The sequence below is a fragment of the Mus pahari genome, chromosome 4 (assembly GCF_900095145.1).
Source record: "Mus pahari chromosome 4, PAHARI_EIJ_v1.1, whole genome shotgun sequence".
NCBI lineage: Eukaryota > Metazoa > Chordata > Mammalia > Rodentia > Muridae > Mus > Mus pahari.
In genome coordinates this window covers 95,489,821-95,513,217 of record NC_034593.1, presented here as the reverse complement: position 1 = coordinate 95,513,217, position 23,397 = coordinate 95,489,821, and the positions used below count along the sequence as shown (strand labels likewise).

Sequence of the window (23,397 nt, the reverse complement as noted above, 5' to 3'; positions counted from 1 at the left end):
CCTCCCTCCCTCCCTCCCTCCCTTCCTTCCTTCTTCCTGCCCTAGGGATGAGACCTAGTGTCTCATGAGCAAGCGCTGCACTTCTGAGCTATGTTCTCAGCCCTCTGGCCTCAGACGTTCGTCTAGTAAACACTTAAGGAGTATTTTGCAAATATTTAACCAAATCTCTCACTGACAACTTGGAGCTTAGAACACCTTTAAAACTGAGTTCAGTCACTAAATATGAAGGGAAGCACTAGGAAGCCTGGTGGTACTATCAGATATTGGTTGTGGGTTCCTTCTGGATATTGATAGTGAACTTAAAAAAATTGTCTTAGTTCAGTTGAAAACATCATATAAATCATGAGGGGGAAAAAGCCCCCCCACTCAGATCTCTTAAAAGGCATGTGGAATATAAATCTAAGTTTTAAAAGGTAGTTCGATTACCGAAACATTTGTATTTTTTATAAAAGAAGCTGATATCATTGGCATTCATATGTATCTGTTCCCATTCTAATACAGTTACTATTTACTCTTATTAACAACCTTGTAAGATAATTTTATCCATAATTTATGCATACTGAAGCTCAGAAAGTTTAAATAATTTGTTCAAGGTCACACAGCTAATAGGTCCTAGAATTTGAGCTCACAGTCCAGATGCTACATGGTTAACCATTCTTCAGATTGCCAGACAAGATACCCAGTTACAGCTGAATTTCTGAGTCTAAGAAAATTTACCCGGGCATATTACAGTTTTTGTTATTAATCTAGCAACCTTACCACAGTATTGTGCCTATAGCAAGTCCCTCTGATTGGGACTATTTGCAGTTTACATGAGCTTGAATTTTGATAAAGCATAAATAATGCTAGGTGCCTCTACGAAGCTAGGCAAACCCTTTTGGATTCCCTTTCCCTCCCTTTATGGGGGGAGTGGGTTGGCCTGGTGAGTGTCTGTTCCCTGATAGTGCAAGCTTGTCTCTCCTGATAAGCAAGGCTTAGCTTCCTCCCGGCACAGTCTGCCCCCTCCCTACACCGGACTATCTCTGCGGAGGCCAGCTGTAGTCTGCCCACTGCTGCTCATCACCGTCTAACCTGCTTACTGCAAGAGTCCTTGACTCCTTTTAGAAGCTCATTTGTGTAGCTGCTCCTACCAAGTAACCAGGTTCACTGGAGGAAAGACAAACGACCAGATAGGCTGAAGCTCAGCGGAAAGAGATCATGCATGTAAAAATCTGTGGGAGAAATCAATAGGGCCGGAGCGAGTGGGGCCCGAGTGAGCAGAGGTCCTGAGTTCAATTCCCAGCAACCACACGATAGCTCACAACCATGTGTACAGCTACAGTGTACCCATATACATAAAATAAATAAATAAATCTTTATTTAAAAAAAAATATCAATAGGCAAAATATATGCCACGAAGTAAGCAATATTTATTTTTCAGTTCTGGGGACTGAATACAAGTTTTGTACAACCACTGAACTATACTCCAGTCCAACAAATGACTCTGACTTGTCTGTGTGTACCTGTCATTCAGCACCCACTGTGTACCTGCCTGCCTGGCTTTTTACACCACCCGGACAATGCAGCTGGAGAAACAGAAACTGTTTTTTTTGTTTGTTTGTTTGTTTTTTATGTTGTATTGTTTTGAGACAGAGTTTCATGCAGCACAGACTAAGTGCAGACTCCTAAGCAGCTGAGGATGATTTAGAACTGCCTCTTCTCACGTCTGACCTTCAGTACTGAAATTAAAGATGTGCGTCACCACACGAAGCTCTTAATAGCCACCTGGAAGCCAAATGCATTGCCCTTTGTTATCATACACAATCTATTTAAAACAAACAAGCACAGAGGATTGTGGAAGTAACTGATCTTTATTATCTTTGAATAATGTAGATAAAAGTCTGTATATCTCAGTGTACACCCTTTGGGTCTGGTTAGTTTTTGTGTGTGATTATTTTATTTGCAAGTTTTGTTGTTGTCGTTGTTGTTTTAACAATAAAGCTTATGTGAAATGTAGTGTGGATAACTGAGAAAGGTCTGTCTATACAAGCGCCTGGATAGTTATAGAATTACCTCGATTAAACAGATTTACATTTTTTTTCCCCAAATAGCATGAATTTCTATGACATCCAAGTGAAATAGCAAGGGTCATGTATATTATGACATAAAAATGGCATTTTGTCATTGTAGGTCATTTTCTATGATCAGCAACTCATATATTTCTCTCAGTTTTTTAAGTCGAATGTGATGGCATACACCTTCAATCCCAGCACGCAGATGTCTGAGGTCAGCCTGACCTATATAGCAAGCTTGTAGGGCAGCCAGGACTGCACGATAGAGAGACACTGTCTCAAAAAAATTACATATTTCTCTTAGTTATTTTTAATCAAAAGAGTGCTTTGTATATCTCAGTTTTTACTAAGGCCCTATGAAATTTTATATTTTTGTTGTACATATTATAGGTAAGAATGCTGAGGTTTCATGAGGTTAAGCAATTTGCCCAAGGCCACACAGCAGGTAACTGACAGACCCTTGCACTGCACTGAAACCCACGTCAACTCATTCTAGGAGCCGCACACTTAATTACTGCTCAACAGTGCTTCTCTAACATGAGGTCGGTAGCTACAGCGTCTGCGGTGAAGAAGCAGTTTTTAAAAATCCAATCTGCTGCTGACTTTTACTTCAAAGGCATGAAACAATCTCCAGGGGGAGGAGCAGGTGGGTGGTAAATGGCCTGGGTAGGATTAAATTAGATGCTGTGACTAGCACACAGCACACACCACTTGTGACTCACCACATGAGTTGGACAACACCTGAACTGATTTGTGCCCAGGTTCAACCACAGAAGCCCACAGATCACTTGCTTGACTTGACATTGTCACAGCTGGGAAAGATTCTAAATGCTTACGTGTTCTTTTGCACAACAATGAATCAAAGTTCACTAATAACAAACAGTTTGTAGATGAGTGGCAATCTATGGAGCACACTTTAAGTACACTAATATGGATATGATTATCATCGTACCACACAGTGGAAACAGACTCGTGACTAGTGAATTAGCTGCCTTACAGTCTCCTCCTTTTTTACACATATAAATATATGCTCTTGAATTCTAAAAATGAGATTATTTTATTCTCTATGTATGAGTGTGTTTGCCTGCATGTGTGAATGCATACCACGAGAATCCCTGGTGCTCATAGAGAACAGAGGAGAGTGTCAGATCCCTTGGACCTGGAGTTACACATGGTTGGGAACTGCCAATGGATGCTGAGAATCAAACCCCGGAGCAACGAGTGCTGTAAACTGAGGAGGTATCCTCCTCACCCCTTGAATATTTGTTGAAAATAGAAATGAACAAAATAGATGAAGCTGCTGCCTTTCGGAAACTTAGATCTTTAGTCTACTCAGGTTTTGATGGCTTAAGTTTTAGGCCTTGTTAAAAACTAACTGAATATTTTGTCAATGCATTCAATCCCTCTAAACAAATTTTCCCCTCTGCAAAATGAACCTACTACTATCTACTTAATATCGTTACTGATAGGTAGTTATAGCCTACCAATGCCAGGTCATAATGTTTTAGCCTAGGGACAATATCTTTGTATTCTTAGCAACGAGTGTAAGACCCTAGTGAGCAGCGTGCCCCAGTTTAGGTTTGTTGAATGAATGTGTATGAGGTCCTATTGTGTAAAGAATATACATAAAGAATTTACATTCTGCAAATAAAATATCAACCTGAAGCTGGAGGTAGATCTGTGGTATAGTACTTCCCCACTATACACCTAGCCATTAGTTTGATCACACCCAGAACAATTTACTTAGTAAAGTAATATTTCTACTTTTCAATTGCTTAAACTCTAACATGGCACCAGAAAAAGTTCATGAGATACTGCTGAACAGATGCAACGCTACTCTTGGGTTATGTGTTTCTGAGAGTCGAAGCTATAAAAATACATCCTGTAAATACTCAAAAGATGAAATGTTCTTTCTATTGATCTGTAGCACAGTCTCAGTGCTTCTGAAAGGTCTTTTCCGTAAATTGGTCCTGGACATAGCTTTGCGGTCCTGCCAGGTCTCAGCCTAATCATGCACTCTAGGATTCCAAGCTGTAACTGCACTGTGAGAGTATGCTAAGTTTGGGAAGCATTTAGAAGATCTTTTCCACCAGCAATAACATGAAAAGAAATAATTTCATACTGCCAAATTTGTTTAGGCTTTAAAGTCATTCTCTTGGAGAGCAGTGGTATTTCTGTTAGTGCTAGACCGGGATGTCATCATTTAGATTTCAGGAAAGTGTGTAACTCATTCTGTGGCTCTTTGAGGAGCACCTCATTCCACAGGTGCAAGGCTCACACTGAAGTGAGTGCTACTTCACTGAAAGGTGTGGTATTTAGTATCAAGGAAAGAAAGAAGAAAACGAAAATGTAAAATATATCCCAAGGCAGTTACATAGGCCATAGGTGAGATACAAACGGAAAATGTGGGGCTTCTAAAGGAAAGAAAAGCGCTCTGGGTAGGAGCTGCAGTATGAGACAGACTTGGAGCTCGGAGAAAGGATGAAAGGCACCTGTAACCAGCTGAGGGGTGGTTGAAGAGTTAGGACAGTTCACAGCACAAGTACTAGGTAGGTGGGGGCAGGGAGAGCTGGAGATAGGTGACTGGCCAAGTGTTAGACTGAGCAGCTCATGTTTAATTTGGTGTTGAGCTAATGCAATTGAAGGTAGGGGTGGGGGTGGGGGGTCAGGATTTAACTGTTGCTAAGGAGGGTATTTCTGCAAGAACACAAGACAGATGGAAAGGAAAGTCATTGAGCAGGAGACCAAGAAGAGAGTTCGTAGAGCAAGAGTCTAGACTAGAGGTGATCAATAACCAATCGAGGGTGAGGGTGACAGAGCTAGAGAGAGCTGGCAGATGGGAGAGCTACAGGATAGGAAGTATCTATTCCTGTGCTGAGCAATATAGAAGCCTCTAGCCATATGCAGCTATCTAAATATAAATCTAATTAAATTTAAATCAGATTTCAAATACAGCCCCTCAGTACATGGTCACATTTTAAGTATTTAATAGCCACCTGTGGATTATGCAGATAGAGAACAATGAAGTTCGTGGGGAGTGAAGACCCAAGCCTTGGGAGGAGTCCTGGATTTGGGATGGTGAGGCAGGTGGTCTGTCCTAAGTTTGGGACTAGCCTGAACTACACAATGACTACCAAGCCTGCCAGAGCTATAAAACAAGACCTTGTCTCAAAACAAAACAAAACAAAACAAAACAGAAAAACAGCCAATAATAAATGAAAATAGGCAGAAGGGTTATTTTCATCCCAGTAGAATGTTCTATTGGACAGTGCAGATTACTATGAGGGCGACTGGCATAGATATAGGAACAAGGGATTAAAGGACAGTAAGGCTTGGCAGGTTGGTGACTGAGAAAGGTGATGCCATGCGAAGCAGATGGGAAGACAGGAGGACCTAACAGATACTTCACATCTGTCAAACTCTAGGGACACAAGTGCCTCCAGGAATGATCACGAGCTCATAGTATAAAGAAGGTCAAGTGTCCGGGGGGTCTCCCAAAGCTTTGCACAGGGGCCCCAGGGCTTATTCCTTCCTACGGTCTCTTTCTTCCCAGACTGTGGTGCTCCAGGTGGTTATGAGTGCGAGGTCCGTTTCTCCACCCTAGAGGATCTGTGGCGTACACACACTGTGACAGGGCTGGAGTCCCAAGGGCCGTGTGCTCTTTCTGGAGCTCGGCTGTGCCAGTCTGAACCCTCGAATTTTCACAGATGCTGCGCACTTCCTCTCCCCTGATTGCCTCACTTGCATCTGCTGGATCCTTGGAAAGTCCCCTCGCCCTCACTCACTTGATTGCTTCCACTGAAAATATGCCTTCCCACGGGTGCCACTGCTTTTTAGTTGGCCTCTTCTCTTTCACAAGTCAAGTTCCAGAGTGTCTCAGCCACTCCCTTACCTACCTCTCACCCCTCTCGCATTGACTTTCATCAGCAAAACTCCAAGCAGTTGGAGTGATTTCAGTGTAGCTATATGACTACCCCGCTAAGAGAGGATAAAAGAAAGCACACAGGCCAGATTTGATTTTATCTGTCTGTCCACAGGCAACACCTACAGCATTGTATAAACTGGAAAAAATAAACACAAGGAACGGGCAGGGCATGGATGCATGGGCGCGTGGTGTATGGGGCATGGAAAACTGACAAAAGACGCTATTCCTAGGGGAGAAGAGTTAGAAAAGTGCCCTTTCCTCAAGGCTGAAATTGTCCTACTGGGTCCTCAGCTTGGTGGGCAAAATAAAGACTAGACTTTAGCTCTCACTTGTCCCCTTTGCTTTGCAGTGGGCTATGCCCACCTCAGATACACACCTACCTGCTGTGTCTGTGTCTTTGCTACAAAACAGTCTGTGACTGTCCTATCCTTGTTACTATTTAAGGCCAACTGTTTCAGCACCGTGCTAGGACTGGTTGCTTCTTAGTTCCTATAGTTTCTCTAGGTGTCTCCTCTTGTCTCTGCATGGTAACTTTATTTTTCATTCTAACACCACAAGGAAGTAACTCTGCTTTGGATCCCCACACCCTTCCCACTACTGACTGTTGCTAGGCTCTCCCAGCTCCTGACTGTCTTCCTCACCTCTCTTTCATTCTCTCAACACACCCCAATTAGACACTTCTCCATGTGACAACACTGAAAGTGTTCGCATTACACTCCTCAACAAGCTTTAGGCCAAACTTGGTCAGTGGTTAAATTCCCAACTCTTGACTGGGGATGAGGCTCAGTGGCAGTTTGTCTAGCGTGAACCATCAGGGTGGCAGGGATGGGGACTGTGGGGTGGGGGTGAGGCAGAGATTGAGATCCAGGTGTCTTTTAGCTATTTCAGCAGTAGGCAAGGAACTGACTGATCACGCCCTCTTTCCTAAGACAACTCCCTAACAACTTCCTTCCTTCCTTCCAAGGGGTTCCTCTAACCTGACTGTCAACTCCGCTATCTTTAACCTCTAATTCTATGGTTTCTCTTGGTCCTCTCTTCCAGTTACTCTCCATCCTTAAGAGTTTATGTAGACCAGAGGGTCAAATCATCTACCTCCTGATTGATCTCAAATTTATATCTCAGACTCATCATCACTGAACTTTCTCCATCCCCCATAAAACAGAACTCTCAATGTCTTCGGTCCCAGCTTTGTTCTTACCCTATCTTCTCTCTCATTAAATGATATCAGTCAGCAGGCCCCCAATCTAAGATTCATTCCTAATTGTTTTGTTCTGCCCTCTGCCTTCTCAAGTCCAAATCTATTAAAATAGATTTAATAAAGTTAAAATAAACAAAGTCTAAAATAACATAACTACTCTTTACCAATTGGACGAGAACAGCCACCTTAGACTTCCCCTGTGGTCATTTGTGCTTCTGTTGGATATTTTACATACACAGTGAGACTCACTCCAGCTCCTGATGGGCCTGAAACTCATTGTGTAGTCCAGGCTAACCTCAAACTCGTGGCAATTCTCCTGCTCCTATTTTCAAAATGCTGGGATTACAGGAGTTAAACCATCATGCCCTGCATAAGGTTAACCTTTAAAAACATCAACTAGATATAGTTGTTTCTGGGCCCACCCTCTTCTCGGGGCTTCCTATTGTCATTACAATGGCCCACAGGCTCCACCCGGTCTGGTCATCTGTCCAGATCTTGGTGCCTCACTGCTCTGCTCTTTGGCCATAGACTCTGCTCATCCATCCTTTCGCTTGGTTTTTGCCAGTCGTGAAATATGGCAGACACACCCCACCTCGGGGTTTGTGGCTGATGTCCTCTCAGCTCAGGAAGGTTGTTCTCATCCAGGCTCGTTTCTTCATAGCATGAACAAAAGCATGCAAAGCCCTCCCTGGTGACCTGTGAATTTTGCTACTCTTTTTATTGTTCGTGTTCCCTCTCCTGGGTCACGAGGATGAAAGCTCTAGAAGTGACTTTCCCTATATATGCCTAGGCATCGGGGAACCTACTAGGCACTCAACTAACAGCTGTCCCGTGGTTGCATCCCTTCAAAATTCTCTTTCTGAATTTTTTTTTTCCTTCTTCATTTCAATGTTGGCCTTAACCACCTTCTCAAAGGCATGGTCTCAGTTCCTGTCTGCACACTATTCCCCCCAGACCCTGGGAAGAACGGCTCCCTTAAATAGATTCCGGACACGGCCGGGAAGGCGGAGCCCAGGGCAGGGGGGCGGGGCCTGCGTGCTGCGTGCGTGCGCGTTCCGGAGGCGCCGCCGCCGCCGCTCCCGAGGCCGCTGCTCCTGCCGCCGCCGTGCAGAGCCCGAGCCCGAGCCGCGGCCGAGAGGAGGGAGGAGGAGGAGGTGGAGGAGGCGCCGGGCCGCGGGGTGAGTACGGGGTGCGAGTGAGGGGCGCGGGCTGACCGCACCTCGGTGGCCGCTTCTTAGCCGTCCGCGAGTCCGGGGCGGCGGCCGGGGGCCCGGCGGGCGGGAGGGGCCGCGGCTGGAGGCCGGAGCCAGCCACGCCCGCGGACCGAGGCCGCCCGGCGGGGCCTGCGGGACCGGCCGCGAGGGGCGGGCCGCGAGATGGGACGCGTGTCCGCGCCCGCGCGGCTGTCGTCCCCGCGGCCGGGGAGGTGCGGTGCCCTCCGCGCGGCCTTTGCCCCGGCCGCCGAGCGCTGACACCTCGGCGTCCCACTCCGCCGCCAGCCCGGTTCCCGCCCTCCCTGTCTTCTGTATTCTGCCGCTTGCCATGTGTTCGCCTTTGCAGCGTCGCTCTCGACTCTCGGGTCTCTGCTGCTTCCCCTGAATTTTGTCAGGAAAGAGGCCACGGTGTGATTCTGGTCTTCCACCGAGGGCGTGTGAGGAGTGTGGGGTGGTGGGATTGTGGCTTGTCGCCTTACTCACAAAGTTAAGGACAGTGTCTTCTGCTGAGTTGTGTAATTGGCTGTTGTAAGGAGAAGAGCAAGGAAGGACACTTGTGTCCCCCGCCTCCGGCCCCCCCCCCCGCCTGAGATTTCCTCACAGGATAGAAAACTAGAGTTTAGAGGGACCTTTCATGCCTTGAAAAAAGAGCTATCGTTCAGAAACAGTGAGTGTATTGCCGTTGGGAAAGGACAATCATTTTGTCGCTGCTTTGAAGGAAGTACTGTGTAAGAAATGGAATAAAAGGGCAGGAGGTTAATGGGCCAAGCGGTACAGGTACCAACCACTGTTGTCTGCTTCTTGGGTGGCTGAAGATACTGTTTTTATTAGAGTCAAAGTGTAGCCTCTCAGAATTAACCAGGGTAGTTAGCCTTCAGAAGCGGGCGGTTAGAAGAGATGATGCTGGAAACAGGATTTGGAAACTTTCTTTGAGTTTCCTGTCAGAGTGTGTGGGGGTAGCTATGCCTGTGACTACTTTTTTTCTTTTGATGTAATTGATTTCTGTAACACTTTGGTATAGTAGTAAGTGCTAGATTAGGTCCCAGACTCTTTCCTGCCTTTATGCATTGCTGTAACACTTTGTTTCAAAATCAAATTTACATTTTCGTATATTCTTTCTTAGTTTGGTGTTTCAGTGACTCTTGTTTAGTTTAGTTCCTTGCTACTTCAGGTTCTGTTATGATTGTGTGTGTTAGCAAGGATTATACCTGTCCAGCGTTAGTTGAGCGAGTTGAGTGGTCTGTTTACACATCTCTTATCTCTTTGAGAGGAACCATTATGTTAAATGTTGCATTCTGCTTCCGTTATTAAAAACGTCATTCTTGACCATTTCTAGAATATGGTGAAATATATGAACTCTTCCTTTGCCTAGGAAAAACAAAACAGACACTTATCCACAGAATTTTGTATTTAGCTTCTGGACCCTCTAAAGCCACCCACAGACACTGATCTTACAGTGAGCTGAGATCCGACATTACTCGGTTTCGTATTAAAACCTTGCAGAAGTGCACACTTTCTGTGCCTCAGGTGTGATTGTGCTTTCACCTTAAATTCTGGGGGTTTTGGAACAAGGTTTAAGATTGATTACAGCTTTATGAGGGAAAGTTCTTAGTAACCTCCCCTCCCCTCCCCCCAATCTCCTGGAGCTCAGTGTGTAACTGAGGGAGACCTTGAACTACTAATTCTCTTGCCTCTACCTCCAGAGTGCTTGGGCAGGGATAGACTTCCCTGCCTGGTTTATGTGGTGCTGGGGATGAAACCCAGCTCCACGTAGGGAACTTTTAGCAGTCATTTTGTTTGTAGTGTTGAGGAGCTAATCCAGAGCCTCAAGCATGTTGGCAAGCACTTTGCCCCTGAGCTATATCCCCGGCTCTAACCAGTAGCCATTTTTAAACCAATACTCCCTAGTATATTTTGACCCCCTCAACTCATAATCATGACTAATCAGGCTTTTATGTTTAGTAATCTATGTTTTAGTAATATGAGCATTTGAAAAATCAAATAATTTCTTTTTTTTTCCCTCTTCCAAGTTTGTTCATATGTGTGGTTTTCATGTAGTTTATTGTGCAACATTCAGGAAGTACTTAATTGAATGTCTGCTGTGTGGATAAGGAGTTCTTGCTGCCGTCCCTTCCCATCCCTTCAGCAGGAGGGACAGACCGTGACCAAGTAAATGTAGTGTCAGGTGTTAGAGCTGTGTGGAAGGGTGAGTACTGGGGATGGGCTAGAGAAGAGCGCTGTCAGGGAAGACCTGAAGAAGTGAGGAGGGATGTGTGCTTCCTCGGATGCAAAAAGATGACAGGAAGAGTGGCCTGCTAGGGCAAAGACCCTCCAGCATAAAGCTAGGACGGCAGTGTGGTGTAAGAACAGTAAGCAGGGCAAGAAGAGGGCTTGAGGTTAGAGAAGTAACAGGGGCCCTTGTGCTCAGTAATGGGACTTTTGGATTAATGAGATGGGGGAGCCAGAGTAGAAGAGAGACCTTATCTGACCTAAGTTTATGAACATCCTTCTGACTATTGTGTGGAAGTTAACTCAGGTTGGGGAAGGAAGGAAAGAGTAGGATCTAGGAAGTTTTTTTTCCTTTTCTTTTTTAATGTTCTGGGGATTGAACCCAAGTCCTTGCACTTGCTAGGCAAATGCCTAGTAACCAAGTTACATCCTGCCCTATGCCTTCCGTTTTAACCTTTCAGCCATGCTAAAATAGTCCATCTTCTTTCTGTTGAGCATGTAGGTATCTTCCCCTCCCCATTAAAATAACAATGATGGTTCACAGTGTCTAGGCAACATTTTTTTTTTCTTTTGGAATATTTCTTTCTGATTTATTTCTGAAAGGATCAGTATATGAATAGACATATAGTTAGTTGGTCATCTAGTTTTAACAGTCGTGTTTCTGAGCACAAGTTTCATGGCAGTTTAGTTTTCATTGGGTGTTACCACCACAGACGATTGGTTTCAGACAGGTTGAATTTAGCTCATCTTTGCTTTTCATGGAGTGCTAATTATTGGGATATAGGGATGAATTAGAGGGCCTTTGCTCCCAGGGAACCTTTACATTCTTCTGTGTTTTATAATCTAATAGTGAAGTAACTGAGTCTTGACAGTGCTTTCTGTTACTGTGAACTTTGTGGGTACTTGATGGTCTTACTTAAAAAAAGCTTCTACTTGTTCATTCTGGCAGTTACTTCTATAAGGAGTTTTTATTGTCTTCTATAATTTATGTTTTGTATGATGTTTTTAGAATCTTACATGTTTGACAATAAATTTCATCAAGTAGTCCTTAGCTAAGAGCAGTTGAATTTTAAATTGTTGTAGTGCCTGTTATTTTGAAAATAGACTGTTGTTGTGTTATGCAAGGTCACCTTTGAATCTTTGACATTTTATTTAGTTTTAAGAGGAGAATAATACCGGTTTATTTTTTATAGAAAATCACACCACCAAGGCTTTGTTTCAGCATTTCTGATTCTGGAATTTAGATGGCTTGACTTGGTCTGAGCCAAAATTTCGCCATCTGTAAAGGGAGGGAGAACCCAGAAAGCACCTAGCACTGTGTAGCATGTGCTAGAGGTCCAGGGAATGGCCACAGAGCCAGCTCAGTGTACAAGGGTCTTAGCACCAGACAGCTCTCATTTCAGATGGTCAATAGCAATAACTTGTACAAAGCATTTACCTTAATATTCTGGCACATTTAAAATTGTGAACATAAACTTCTCCTAAATGTACTTTTTCAAATTAAGTTAAATCACTTGTGAAAAGTTACAGCATAGTTCAAGTATTTTATGTTCATTTCAATGTTGTAGTGAAAATTACTGCATTAATGTAGTTTTTATCTTGTAGAAAATACTAGCATTAAATAGAAATATTTAAGCTTTTATATGTAAATGAGAGGAAGTCAAAGCATCCTTTGTGCATGCCTGTGTGTGTACATATCACAAGTAGTAATTTTTATGTGCCTTTTAGAATTTCATATACTTATTTACATTTGAGACTTTGTGGTAACAGTTATGGTGACACAGTAAGGGGTTTTGGCCTTCCTCCCCTGGGCATACAGTTTTGAGATGACTGGTTAATTTGTTTCAAAGTTAAATGATCCTAATGAGTATTAAACATAAGGTTAGCTTTATTCATTATTATGTTCTGATCAGCCAAGCAGTTCAGCAAAGAACTGTGCCGTGCTCTCATTTCTTCTTGAAAGTAGGCCTTTCAGGGTGAGGGGTCCGACGTGCGCTCACACAGGCACCAATATAAAAAGGGAAGTTGTGTGATTACTAACGTAAAACTAAAATAAGAAATGGTGTACTTTCATAAGAGGAATAAAAATAGTCCTTTTAGTATTATTTTTCAGAAGTATCTGATGTACATCTGGGAAATTAACTGTTTTATGAAATAAACTTTAGTTATTATACAAGTGAGTGACTTTTTTAAAAAGAGTACTTAGCTTACTTAGGGCATATCAATTTTCTGTAGATAAATCTGAAAGAATCTTTTTGTAGTCACTTCAATTTTTGCTAGTTTTTTTTTTTTTTTTTTTTTTTTAGATTTATTTATTTATTATATGTAAGTACACTGTAGCTTTCTTCAGACACTCCAGAAGAGGGAGTTAAGGACATAATACAGTTTAGTCCTATTTCCTAAGAACATTAAAGTATAATAAACTGATAAAAACCACTTTTGAATTAATTATCAATTTAAAGGNTTTTTTTTTTTTTTTTTTTTTTAGCTTATTTAGTTCATATTGATAGGGTGAACAAAACTTAAAGCATGTAAATCGTATGTTTGGTTTAAGGACATAATACAGTTTAGTCCTATTTCCTAAGAACATTAAAGTATAATAAACTGATAAAAACCACTTTTGAATTAATTATCAATTTAAAGGGCCTCACTATTAACTCAAAAGTTTATTATCAAGCATGCTACTTATTATGGTCTTCACATTTTTTTATGTACATGTGTGTTTTGCCTTTGTGTATGTTGTGTGTCACATGTATGCCTGGTTTCCAAGGAGGCCAGAAGAACATGTCTGTTCTGCAGGGCTGGAGTTGTACCTGGTTGTGATCCACCGTGCGGGTGCTAGGCATTGAACCTGGGGCCTCTGGAGGAGTAATCAGTCTTCTTAACCACTAAGCCCCTTATTCATGTTTTTATTTTCAGTGCTGTTTTATAATGAGTTATTGTGCAAGTGAAAAATATTTTTGCTCGGGATAAGACTGTGGTTTAGCTTTTAGAGGTGAAACTACAGAGGTACAAAGAACTAGATGCAGCTGTTGGACAGAGCCCTGATGGTGTTGATGCTGCCACAAGTGAATAGTAGGGGATCTCTTAATGTAGACTGCCAAATGTGCTGACTACAGAGCACATTCAGACACTGTATTTTCAGTGATATTTTTAAATTCACTTATAAATAAAATCATTTTGTTCCAGATAGGCTGGTGATATAAGGCAACATTAAGACAGCAAGTTCTATATTAAGTCTTGTAGTAGTTGACATTTAGCACTAATTTTAGAATTTTATGTAGTTTATAATCTAGCACAAATCTATTGGATGTGTTTGAAACTGTCTTTTCAGTTCAAATGTAAAAGTATTATATACTTTCATTAACCATTGACATTCATGTATACATAGACAACCATGTATACATTCATGAACCATTGGTTCACTAACATTGAACCAATGTCTTAAGTATAAATTTTTTTTATTTTACTTTATGTGTGTATGGGTGTTTTGCCTGTGTGTATGTCTGTGTACCAAATGAGTGTCTGGTTGAATAAGCCAGTAGAGGGTGTCACATCCCTGGAACTAGAGTTATGATGGTCATTAGCCATTGCATGGGTGCTGGGAGCTGAACTCTAGTTCTCTGGAAGGGTACTAAGGATTCTTAAACTCTGAGCATCTCTCCAGCCCCTTAAAGGTTTTTTACTACGCATATTTATGATCTGTTTTTATTGTGTGCATGCCATGATGCACGTGTGGATGTCAGGACAGCTTGTAGGAGTTGGATCTCTCCTTCCACCATGCAGTTCTCAAGGATCAAACTCGGGCGCCTTTAGCTGCTGTACCATCTCACCAGCTGAGAAGGTTGGATGAGTCAAAGTTAAACTCTTCATTGGACACATGTAAATGTGTAGTATTTCATGTTTTCTTTTTCTTCTTTTTTTTTTTTTTTAACCAATACTACTTTTTAGTACTTGGCTGTCTGTTAAATGATGGGCTTTGTGCAGCTTCATAAATACTATCCGTTAGTTGTCAAAAATATAGTAAAATAAAAATTATAGATTGTGATGTAACTCAATACACACACACACACACACACAATATACTGGAGTTGTTTCCTTGTTAAGCTATTGGTTTTAATTTTATGTTTAATGTCAAGGTTTGGGATTTCTTTTCTTTCTTTTTCTTCTTTTTTTATTTTTGGTAGAACAGATTTTTAATATTTTTCCCCACATCAATTAAAATCATCTTGTGTCACTAAAATACCTAGTTAGGATGGATGGATGTGTGGATACACCAAAAACATAAATCGGATTGTATTCTTAGTGAACTCTAGGAACTAGCCTGGTTTATTTTCAAATTTCTTCCTTATAGACCTAACTGACGTACTTCTAAGAAACAATAATATATTTAGTTTGCACAGTGAGGGTAGGTATTCTGGTTTTCCTATTTTGCATGTGAGAGTTTGGATTAATTTGGCATTCACTTTCAACAGTCATACATAGAAAATCTGCTTTTGGGATTTTGGCTGCCCATTGAATGATAGGCCTTGTGTAGCCTCATAAATACTATTGAGTTTCACATAGCGTCCTTTATACAATCTAAAAGTAACCATGGGCATAATAGAACCTGGCAACAAAACAAGACTGATGGGATTTTTGTCCTGAGAAATGTAGTTCTTATTTCAACTAATCTAACACGCCCCCCTCACCTCCCCAGAGAGAGAGAGAGAGAGAGAGAGAGAGAGAGAGAGGGAGGGAGATTACACGTGGCAAGTTTTGTAAAGAACATAACGGTAAAGAAGAAATCTACTGTTTTTGATGGTCCCATTACACAGCGCAAACCACAGCAGGCTTTCAGTATGGATTTTTCCAGTTTTTCCTCTGTGTGTATAGCCTTTTCTTTTTATAAAAGTTAGATTTGTGTCTTATACTATTTAGTTATTACTTTTCCTATCTGTATGGAATATTGGTCCCTAGGTTTAGAGCTTTAAGGTTGCCTATTTATCATACTACTATTTTAAACAATGGAGAGACACTTTGTACATTTATCATTGATTGCATTTGTTTTTGTCTTTTCCTTCCTCCCTTTGCTTTAGGCTAGATTCCCAGAAATGGGATCTCAGGCTCAAAGGGTAGTTGCCCTGTCTGTCTTGCTGCACCCTCGGTGGCATTGAGCAGGTTAGTTTTTACAGTTTTTGCCAGTGGGATCGATCCATGTTTGAGTCTTCATGGTTATACCTCAGACTTCATATTATTAAGAATGTGGAACACTAAGAGTGGAAATTTACAGTTCTTTTGAAAAAGTTGAAGTGAATTTCTTTTAAAATATTTTAGATGAAAGTGGTCTGTTACAAAATAGACAATGGCGTTGCATTCTGAGCATTGTGCATTTTATTTATTTATTTATTTTCTAAAATGATGAATACGAGAAAGTTTATTTTCTTGCACAAAGGTGGGGGGGTGGAGAGGGATGGTGGGAGGGAGAGACAGACAGACAGACAGACAGACATATTGTTCTGACTTAATAAACAGTGTTTACTAATGGCTCTGGAGTTAGGTAAGCCTAGTCCAGAACCTTGCTTCATCACTTACAAAGTCCATGTTATTAACTTGATGATTTGATATTTCTAAACCTTGGTTTCTTATTTTTAAAAGATCATAACAATAGTAGTCCCTACACCATAAGTTTGTTGAAAAGATTTGAAATAATGTGTAAGGCTGCTTGGCTTATAATAGGCATTTAATAAAAAAACAGCTAATTTGTTAATTATTTTGGCCAGTTTCAGAAGGGGGAGGTACCTCGCTGTTGTGACCTTGTTTACATGAGCTAATAGAGACACAAGTGAACCGTGGTGTATAGTACTTAGGAGAGAGGGTATGGGAGACACTCTTTGTGTCAGGAGTGGCGTATGAAAAGTCAGAAGGTTCAGAAGATGAAGAATGGGATATTGATTTAACAGAGGTATGCTCTGCAGAGATGCTTAGTTAATAGCACTGGCTGCTTTTGTAGAGGACCCGGGTTTGGTCCCCAACACCCACGTTGCTTGTAACTCTAGTTCCAAGGGACACAGTACCCTGTTCTGGTCTCTGCATACTGCAGGATGTGGGCAAAATACTCATACATATAAAAATACCTTCCCTGGGTGTAGTGGTTCATGCCTTTAAGCCCAGCACATGGGAGGCAGAGGCAGGCAGATGTCTATGAATTTAAGACCAGCTTGGTCTAAATAGCTAGTTCTAGGACAGCCAAATAGTAATATTTTTGTTTTTCTAAAAAATGTACAACTTGTGTAGAAATTTAATTTTCTTTACTATTGTGAAGTGTTTAGTTTAATTAGTTAATAGAGAATTCTTAGTTTTTTTTGTTTTTGATTTTGTTTTTCAAGACAGGGTTTCTCTGTGTAGCCCTGGCTGTCCTGGAACTCACTCTTTAGACCAGGCTGGCCTTGAATTCAGAAATCTGTCTGCCTCTGCCTCCCAAGTGCTGGGATTAAAGGCGTGTGCCACCAGGCCTTTAACACTATGGCAGCCTGGAAGTCAAGGAAGTGAGATAGAGAACAGCTCCCGAACGGGGAAGCTGACCTTCAGAGAAAGCATGTAAACGTTCCCAGTCTTCCTGTTGCAAGTTTTCTCTGTGTCTGTTTTTTAAGTGAGCTTTTGGACCCAATTTTAGTCATTCTAGTACCTGACTCTAGTACTTTCCACTTGGCTGAAAAACCAGTATGCAAAGTTGATCTGACTTTTGATATAAATATGAACTGTGAGTTAGGTTCTTAGTATTATACATTTGAAAACCAAACAACTCTCTTGTAGTTTTAAGATGTTTATATTTTTAAACCAGTTCTCCTTTCTTAATGTTTTTTTTTTTCTCCAAATAATGTCTAAATTCAGAAATAAAATCTTTAAGATGCTAGGAATTAAAACCCTGGACTGCGTGTGGCCAGGCAAGTACTCCCCACCGAGCTCCAGTCTTAGTCCCTTGTTAAGGTTTGTTCAGCTACCATTTTAGGGTATATTATTAAAATTACTCAGTTAAAGCCCTTTTTGTTTTAGTTTTAAGAGGTAGGGTCTTAATATGTTGCCTAAACTACCCCCAAATTCCTGAACTCAGGTGAGTCTACTGCACTATGCCAGTCTCAGTAGCTGGTTTGGCTTATTTGTCTATTTTTACATGAGGTGACTTAAAGTGTGTGAGACTCTAACTTTTATGCCACAGGTTTGAAGCCAGTGAGGCTGGTAGGGAACAAATCACATAGGACTGTGGAATGGTTTGGGTTCTGTGATAAACAGAAAGGGAAGGTGCACTGCTCATCACTCCTATGTGGATAGGTATGTGTAACATTTGTCTGAAGGCAGCGAGTGTCACAAGAATACTAGCTGAAAACAGATCTGCAGTTTCTCATCTGTTAATCCCCACACCCCATCTCTCTCATTGTGTGTTTACATATTACGAGCACTGGCCCAAACCATGGCTCCTGTGTGGAGGTGGAGATTAGAGGACTACCTTTGGTGTTAGGCCTTACATTCCACCTTGTTTTGAGATGAAGTTCTCTTGTTTGCTATGTCAAGACAGCTGGCCTGTCATTTGAGTTTTGAGTTCTCCTCTCTCCTCCATAGGTGTACTGGGATTGATTACAGAGACACCTTGCCCAGTCCAGCTTTATGTGAGTTTTTGAGGTTTAATATAGGGTCCTCTCACCTGCCCAGCTGAGCCCTCCCCCCCATATCACTTTTTTCTTTCTAATTTTTAAATACAACATCACTGTTTTCTCCAGGAATCTACAGAGATCAGAATAAATTACTTTTAGTATTGCAAAAAGCCTAATAAAATTGTGTATTTTTGGTATGGTAGTGCACACCTTTAATGTCAGCCCTTGGGAAGGCAATTCAGGAGGATCTGAATTTAGAGTCATCTTACTCTACACATTGAGTTCTATGCCAGCCAGGGCTACCTAGCTACACAGCAGAAATCCTCTGTCTAAAGTAAAAGAACTCCCCCTGCCTCTGNTGTGTGTGTGTGTGTGTGTGTGTGTGTGTGTGTGTGTGTGTGTGTGTGTGTGTGTGAATAGAAGTATGTACACAAACTATTGGCTATCTTTTTTTTTAAACTGGTAACATGTAGACTCAAGTCTTTGGGCCTGGCTTCTATCACTCATTAACTTATAGTTAATGTCAGAATGTTTGCCTAGTATGTGAGAGTCTGTGGAATTTTTTTGTTGTTGTTGTTTATGGTGGGGAGAACTTAGCATTGAATTACATTAGTTTTTAAGTCTAAAAATTTGAGAATTCTGATTAGCCTTTACTTAATCTGACTAGCAAAGTACCAATGTACTTGGTATAAAAAGCTCTTTAAGAACATGGAATCCATAGAGACCTTTCATAGGAAGGTTAGAAACTGCTGATAAATTTTATAATCTCCTTGGAAATGTAAAGAAATGAACTAATATTTCTTTGCTGGTAGAAGTCTTATCATTCCACTTAAACTGCATAGTAAGTCTCTAAAGTAGATACTGGTTGTCTTAGCTTGCTAGTGTTAAGATACAGTAACAGACGTTATCACAGTTTGGGGAGGAAAGTGTTTATTTCATCTTACAACTCTGAGCTCACACTCCATCACAGAAGGAAGTCAAGGCAGGAACCTGCAGACAGGAACTGAAACAGAGGAACTCAGAGGAGCATGGATTGCTTCTCTTGGCTTGCTTATTGGCCTGCTTTCTTATACAACTCAGGGCCACCTGCCCAAGGGTGACATCTGCCCACCTACATCAGTCATTAATCAAGAAAATACATTATAGACTTACCTACAGGCAGTCTGAATGGAGGTATTGTTTTCAATTAATGCTCTTCTTCCTAGATAACTTTAGCTTGTGTCAGGTTGATAAAATAACAACAAACCACCCTCAACAGGGGCACTTAATATCATTATCACAATATAAAACATTCCAGTTTTTAAAAGCCTACAATCTGAAAGCATTCACATTAAACGTTTAGTCTCATATATCATTTTTTAAAATTCTAAACCTCTCTAAAACATCCAGAGCTTCTCTAAAATATCCACTTTTTCTCAGATTCCTAAGTCTGTCAAGATTTCTGTCTCTAAAATTCTGAAGTCTTATCATCTGTGAGCTCTTGTAAAATCAAAAATGGGTTGCATATTTCTCTATGGGGGAAGAACCGGGGCACTGTCACAGTCAAATCAAGTGGTACTAAACTTCTACAGTGTAAAGAGTTCAGTAGTTTGACATCTGGGACCTACTTTTGATCCTCTGGGCTTCAAAGGGCCTGGACCACTTCTCTGGTTCCATTTGCTGCAGCACACATAGCTTGTTTCCTAGGATCACGGCCAGGTCCACTCCAAGGCCACTGCTGTCTTTGGTAGTGCTGACAGGGTACTGGGATCTCCCCTGTAACTGGGCTGCACCTTCATTCATAGCCTCTCCTGGGATCTCTTCAGTGCTCTAAGCCAGCTTCATGGTACCAAACCTCAACTTCTCTCTATGGGGCGCTCTTCAATTTGAGGCTTCTACTGCAACTGAAGGTTCACCTTCACAAGGGGCCTTTTTCACAGTGCCATGCCTCAGCTGCTCTCCATAACCCCTTGATGCCTTCAAAACAATTTCAGCTTCAGCTAAATGACAACCCAGAAAGCAAAGGTTTTTACTTGTGCTGTTGGTCTTTTTTAATCACAGCTCCAGCTAACCAGAATATATATTATATATATAATTTTTTTTTTCCAAGACAGGATTTCTTTGTGTAGCCCTGGCTGTCGTCGAACTAGCTCTGTAAACTAGGCTGACCTCAAACTCACAGAGATCCACCTGCTTCTGCCTGGCATTAAAGGTGCACACTACTACCACCTTTAAAAAGACTACAGATTCTTTTTCTTAATTTACTTTACTACAGATTCTTTTATTTATTTACATTCTAAATTTTGTCCTCCTCTCAGCCCCCTTTGCAGAGGTCTTCCTCTCATCCCTCTCACCTCTGAGAGCCCTCCTCCTCCCCCCAAAGCCTCCCCCCCCTCTCCAAACCTCCCCCTTCCCTAAGGCATCAAGTCTCTACAGGATTAGGCACATCCTCTCCCACTGAGGCCAGAAAAGGCAGTTCTCTGCTATATATGAGGGGGTCAGGGGATGGGATGTGGAGTTGGTTCAGACCATCCCAGGAGTTCAGGTTAGTTGACACTGTTGGTCTTCCTGTGGGGTTGCCATTCCTTTCAGTTCCTTCAGTCTTTCCCCTAACTCTTCCATAGGGGTCCCCGGACCTCAGTCCAATGCTTGGCTGTGAGTATCTATATCTGTCTCAGTCAGCTGCTGGTAGAGCCTCTCAGAGGACAGCCATGCTAGGCTTCTGTCTGCAAGCCCAGTATAGCATCAGTAATGGTGTCAGAGTTTGGTCCTTACCCATGGGATGGATCCCAAGTTGGACCTGTCACTGGTCAGCCATTTGTTCACTCTCTGCTCCATTTTTGTCCCTGAATTTCTTTTAGGGACAGTTTTGGGTCAGAAAATTTGAAGGTGGGTTGGTGACCTCATCCCTCCACAGGAGACCCTGTCTAACTACTGGAGGTGGTCTCTTGAGGTTCCATATCCCCACTGTTGGGCATTTCAGCTAAGTATCCAAAATATATAAAGAACTCAAGAAGTTAGACTCAGAAAACCAAATAACCCAATTAAAAAATGGGGTACAGAGCTAAACAGAGAATTCCAAACAGAGGACTCTTGAATGAGAAGAAGAAATGTTCAGCATTCTTAGACATCAGAGAAATGTAAATCAAAATCACCCTGAGATTCCACTTTATACCAATCAGAATGGTTAAGAGCACTGACTGCTCTTAGCATTATCCTCCAGGTAAACAGCTTGCCAAGTTTTGAACACTCAATGACTTTTCTAACCCAAAGTTCTGAATTCTTTCTGCAATCTTCCCTAAAATACATGGTTATATCTACCACAGCAGTACTCAGTGATCTGATAGCAGTTTCTGTCTTAGCTTTGTATTAAGTGTGAGAGAGCCCCTGACCAAAAGTGATTTGGAGAGTAAAGTGTTTATTTCAGCTTACTACTCAGCTCACTGAGAGAACTCAGGGTAGGACCCTGAAGCCAGAACTGAAGCCACTGAGGAACACTGCTTACTGATTGCTCCTCCTGGAGGGCACAGCCCCCCTGTTGTCTGGAACCATGCATATCCATCATCAGTCAAGAACATTTCCTACAGAACTGCCTATAGGAGGCTGGATGGAGGTATGGTCTCCGTTGAGATTGCTCTTTACAGATAACTCTAGCTTGGGTCAAGTTGAAAAAAAAAACCAAAACAAAACAACCAACCAGGGCATTGTTATCGTAGGATTTTATAAGGGATTAAAATAAAGGTAATTGTGTGCTTTATGAAAACTCACACAGCTCTAAGTATTATTATGCCGATACAAAGCTTCCCAAAAGATGAGTAGCATAAGGCAAAAAAAAATAGATGCTCAGTAATTGTGTATGTCCTGCTTAAAAACATGAACGAAGGACTTAGTAACAAGGAACTATCTCTGTACCAGTTATCTGTTCTTTAGTAAAACTACACTGTTTTCCTCTTAGGTCTAGACAGTCTAGAAAGTTTCTTCAGAAATGACTGCTAAGTCAGGCTGGAGCTATTAAAAGCATTGCTGCTCTTCCAGACCTGGGTTCCATTCCCAGCATGTACATGATGCCTCTCAACCAGCTGGTATTCCAGTTTCAGGGGCTCTGATGCCTTCGTCTGATTTTTGTGGGAACTGCATGCATGTGGTACATGTATCTACATGTAGACAAAACACTCATACATATTATAAATCGATATATGAAAAAAGAAAAAAGTTACTTTAGTTTTTTTTCTGTTATCCCCTTCCTCAGTGAGAGTTAAAGTACTTATAATAAAATGCTCTTTAAAACTCCAGAGGGCAGTGAAAATCAGATACTTTCTTTTTATTTTTTTATTTTTTTCTTCTCTCATACATCTCTACTGAAGTTTCCCCTTCTTCTTCTCCTCCCAATCCACGCCTCCCACCTACCTTCAGATCCATTGATCATTCAGAAAAGAGTAGGCCTCCCAGGGAAACCAGCCCAACACTGCATAACAAACTTAAGTTCACCATTATTTTTAATCTTAAGGAATGGATGCCCACCTAGAAATTAAAGTAAGATGACAGAGGGAAGTTGGAGACGTGAAGGGATATTAATAGAGGTTTACTGTAGAATACTTGGCATGCGATAGAGTTGCTTTTCTAGATGTAGGTAAATCATTTATTTTCACAGCAGAAATGATGAAATGTGGGCCATGAGGAGGTAGGTTAATGTTGAAGGAGGTGAGTGCCCTGTATGGGCTGCTGTAGCTCACAGGCCTTCAGAGAGATGATGATGCGTCTGCCATCATTCGTAGTAATGCTAATGCTCACAGTTTCTTGGGGTGTACCATCTCTCTAGGAGTACAGTAAGCCTAGACAGAACGAGAAAGTTTGTGTTGGAAAGAAAAAAAATTAAATTTGTTTGTTTGTTTGTTTTACCAGAGACTAATGTAATTTGATAGGCTTTTTAAAGAGATAACTTTATATAATACTTTGATTTTTTTAATAATGTCATTTTTTTCTGCTAAACTAATGTTTAATGGATTTTTAAAAAAAGATTTATTCATTTGATTATTTCATGTATGTGAATATATTGTCACTACCTTCAGACAAACCAGAAGAGGGCATCAGATCCCATTACAGATGGTTGTGAGCCACCATGTGGTTGCTGGGAATTGAACTCAGGACCTCTGGAAGAGCAGTCAGTGCT

General features: G+C 41.5%; 1 protein-coding gene across 2 annotated transcripts in view; it reads left to right on the top strand.

Annotated features, from left to right (window-relative positions):
• Positions 1-8,209: 8,209 nt before the first annotated feature.
• The window catches only part of Rap1a (RAP1A, member of RAS oncogene family), a 76,845-nt gene continuing 61,657 nt past the window's right edge, over positions 8,210-23,397 (top strand). The window contains exons 1-2 of one of the 2 annotated variants that reach the window (XM_029537380.1): positions 8,254-8,352; positions 15,696-15,777. The gene's annotated coding sequence lies outside the window, so the exon portion shown is untranslated. Of the gene's footprint in view, positions 8,353-15,695; positions 15,778-23,397 lie in introns of both variants that reach the window. The other variant, XM_021195671.2, reaches the window with a different exon arrangement.